Genomic DNA, 4,006 nt, shown 5'->3' with positions numbered 1-4,006 from the left:
ATGCATTTTGCCCCATCAGACTGTGGATCTTTGCTAAGTTATCTCTCCTTCAGCAATCCTTATAACAGCTAAATAAAAATCATGTGGAGATTATTTTCTAAAGGACTTCAAGGCAGAAATAATAATAATAAAAAAAGTTAAATATCAGATGATGAGCAGCAGAATTGCTGGGAACTGAGGTTAGTAATATTCATCATTTATTGAACGCACTGCATCCTGGACACTTAGTGGACCTGGTCATGGCTTATTTCAAAACTCCAGCTGAGAACCACAGGAAGGATCTTCAGGTGGAATTTACTGACATTCAGTGAAACTGCTGGACTGTTGTGAAACTTCACGTTTCAGATTGAGCTTTATTGGGCTATGGAACATAGGCATGCAGGTTGATTCAACATATGAAACATTACTACAGTGTATATATCATGAATAAACCCTCAAACCAGAAATGGAATAAGCTGATAAAAGGTTTATTCAGTCTTATACAAGAGAAGTATACATCTCTTAAGATCTGGGATTTCAAAAAAGTGCTCATTAAATACATTTTAACTGACATCTGTCTGCAACTGTCAAACAATATACGTTTAAACCATGGCTCACTGAAAAAGATTTGTTAGCTTGTATTTTGTCTTTCAACATGTATTCTAACTCAGCCCAATTATCCTCAGCGCCACTTTTGGGTGTGAGAGGTCTGCAGTCGTATCATTAACAGTCATAAAATGTATTTCACACAGTGGTGGTTAGCAACCTCTGATTAACCTCTAAGCAGCAATTAGGAAGCCAGGGACAGAGCAAACACGTTTCACATTTTGGGACCCATGCAATCTTATGGCTCGCAGCTACGTTCTTTTAAAAATGGCAGGCAATGAAAGATCCCATCCTGGCATTTGTCCATGTGGTGCAGTTAGGCTGGTTTACAGTGTCGGTGCTTCCTATTAAAAAAAATAAATAAATGGATATATGCCTAGAAGTAAGGCTATAGATGGATCCATCCCATCATTCAATGGCGCACACAATCATCAAACGTATCATAGCTCCTACACATGGGTTGGCTGCAAGAAATACATTGAATGCATACTTTTTTGGCGTTCCCTACTTTTTTCATTTTGATAGTAGTATTTAATTACCTAGATTTTTAAGCAGCCATCCTGCTAGTGTACGCTAGCGGAACACACCAAGTATCTACTGACACTTTGTTTATACACATGTAACTTTAGTACATTCATTTGCATTTCTGTAAATCCCGGCAACATTTTTCCCCCCTTTATTAAACCTCATAACCATTGTCATGATGAATAGACAAGTGACAGAGCATTTCTGTATTTATAAAGATTACCGGTCTTACACTTTTTTCTTCTCACCGTTTCAGTTTTACAACATGTTTCCAAGACATTGGAGCAAACAGGCTTCATTCTTCTGTATATTCCCAGACTTTTGGACAATTTTAAAAACCTCTAAAGTTTCATTACCGAGACAAAGTGTCGGAGCATTGTCTGGCTTTAACACGCAAACCCCATTTTACTAGACGTACAACTTGAGGTCTTCAAAAAGAAAATTACATGTCTTTTTAGAGAAATCAGTTCACTTATGAGAATTTTAGTTTTAATTCCTTATTTAATTGCCAAAATTGTTCACATTTATATAGTAATTCACTTTAAATGTAACTGCTGTCCCAAGGTGAAAAAAAAATACTCAGGTTCAGGTTTCAAATACTGTTTTCTCAGGGGGGTAAAATTAAAGCCAAAGCTATATTATCAATATGATACTTTCATAGTGCATTTTTCCACTTACCAGCATCATCTATGACTTCCAGGAGCAGACATTAGATATGGTCTTACTGAAAGAGAAGCACAGTTTATCAAAATCACCTTTAATTAAAGGCATTCTGGGGAATTTTCTGAACCAAATTAAATGTTAACTGTCTGTCACTTGTGTATTTTATATGTTTTTTATATTTATAATATTATAAATTGCGTATATGTAGAGGCATATCTGTATATAATGTATGGATGTATGTATGTATGGATGTAGGTGCATAGAACGGGTGTATATATGTACATGCCAATACCCAGCACTACCTCAGTAGTTAATTGTAGATATAGTAGTTAAATAGTTTTATAATATTTATTACTACTTGCACTTTCCACAACCCACCACCCATATTTCATACGGTGTATGGGTGCACATAGGCATTATTACTACTACTGTATCTCTATCTTGCTCTATCTTTTTTATATTATTTTTATTTTGTATTCTTATTCTTATATTTTTTATATTCTTTACTCTTGTCTTTCTTGCTATCTGTCTGGAGCTGCGTTAACACGCAAATTTCCCCACTGTGGGATCAATAAAGTCCTATCTTATCTTATCTTATCTTAATTATGCCACCAATTAACATGTAATTAAACAGCCAATTTACACCATGAAAACAGCAAAAAACACTCAGGGTACATTATACTCAATCAATGTGCATAGTTTTACTGGGATGCCAGATGTCTCTCTGGTTTGGCTGGGGCACAGCTAGTGGGTGTATCAGAACAACAGAAAGCTCCAGGAATTCCACCACTCATCTCAAGCTGTAGCTTGAGAGAAGTGATTGAGATAGATTAATCATTGTCAGGGAATTTGTTTATTACTATAGCCAAGGCAGCAGGACTTTGGATGAAGATGTAGGGAAGATAGCTGTCAGGGTCAGAAGGTATGGTCAACAACAGGGATTTGAATTCCGGAGGTCTTGCTTTGAAAAGCTTGTGTGTATATTCTGGCCCTTGTGCAAGAGAGGAAGTGATGTTGTGTGGCATACTGAGACACCCAAACATTGGAAGATGGACAGAAAATCGAAATGCAACTATTTCCTCCAAAGGATGGGGGAAAGGTAAACATAACCTGAGAAAGTACACATGAAAGTGATATGTATGTAACTGTATCAGCGTATATCTTGTTATACCTCTGACAATTATCGTAATTCATTCAAAGAAAATGGGATTTTAACATACCTATTTCTTTTACTAAAATACCTCAAGTCTTTCCTTTTTCTATGACAAGCAATGTCACACTAAGTAAAATACAAATATATCAGGAAATCTATCTATCTATTAGGCATGTAACGATGAATCGCGAATCGGTTAAAAATCGATGTACCTGTATGACGATTTAAACCGGCTGATGTGGAAAATGAATTGCTATTTAATGAGTACTTCCCCTGTACTTTAACAAAAAACTGGTGTAATATTACATTTGATTTCACGTCAGCTCGACGTCAGATGTGACTGCGTATTCACGTCGACGTCATACGTCGGCTTTTGGTTTTGACCGAATACGAGATGGCGGGCGAATTTGAAATTGTGGACGCGCGGCCGGGCGGCGCGTGCCGCAGTGGTTAGCGCTGCTGTCTTACAGCAAGAAGGTCCTGCTTTCTGCCTCAGTTCCTTTCTGTGTGGAGCTCGCACGCTCTGCCCGTTTTTGCCGGGGGCTCCGGTTTCCTCCCACGGTCCAAAAGCGTGCAGGATAGGTTGATTGGTGTGTCTAAATTGGCCCTGTAGCTGTCTGAGTGTGTGCGTCCTGCGGGGTGTTGGCGACTGCCCGGGATTGGTTCTCGTCTGCGCCCATTGTTCCAGTGATAGTCTCCGGTCCCCCCTGCCACCCCAGTTGCGATTAAGCGGTTTCAGGAAGTGGATGGATGGACGCACCGCCCGATCTTATATCGTCTTATATGTGGCAACGTTTTAGCTTTCCGGTAATCACAAACGAAAACGGGGAGAACAGCACAGACAAGACACAAACTGCCTGCAGACATTGTAAAAACTGATAACATACACAAGTAGCACAATAAACATGCTTCAGCATGTCCACCGGCACCACAGTGAGCTCAATTCACCACTTGTTAAAAGGAAATTATTAAAAGGGGAAACTATGCTAAAAAGCTGCACAAGCAGGCCTTAGTTTATTTATTTGAAGATTTCTTTTTATTTACTTATTTTGATTTGGGATTTATTTTAAAAGTGTTTTA

The 4,006-nt window shown here is 38.4% G+C and overlaps 1 long non-coding RNA gene across 1 annotated transcript; it reads right to left on the bottom strand.

Annotated features, from left to right (window-relative positions):
* Positions 1–364: 364 nt before the first annotated feature.
* On the bottom strand, positions 365–3,220 carry LOC125709995 (uncharacterized). Its single transcript, XR_007382898.1, has 3 exons — positions 3,139–3,220; positions 1,789–1,834; positions 365–929 (listed from the first exon to the last, which is right to left on the bottom strand). It is a non-coding gene; the product is annotated as an uncharacterized LOC125709995 (long non-coding RNA).
* Positions 3,221–4,006: the final 786 nt, after the last annotated feature.

Source organism: Brienomyrus brachyistius, chromosome 16, assembly GCF_023856365.1.
Source record: "Brienomyrus brachyistius isolate T26 chromosome 16, BBRACH_0.4, whole genome shotgun sequence".
In the NCBI taxonomy this organism is placed as follows: Eukaryota; Metazoa; Chordata; class Actinopteri; order Osteoglossiformes; family Mormyridae; genus Brienomyrus; species Brienomyrus brachyistius.
This window is presented reverse-complemented; position numbering and strand designations above follow the sequence as displayed.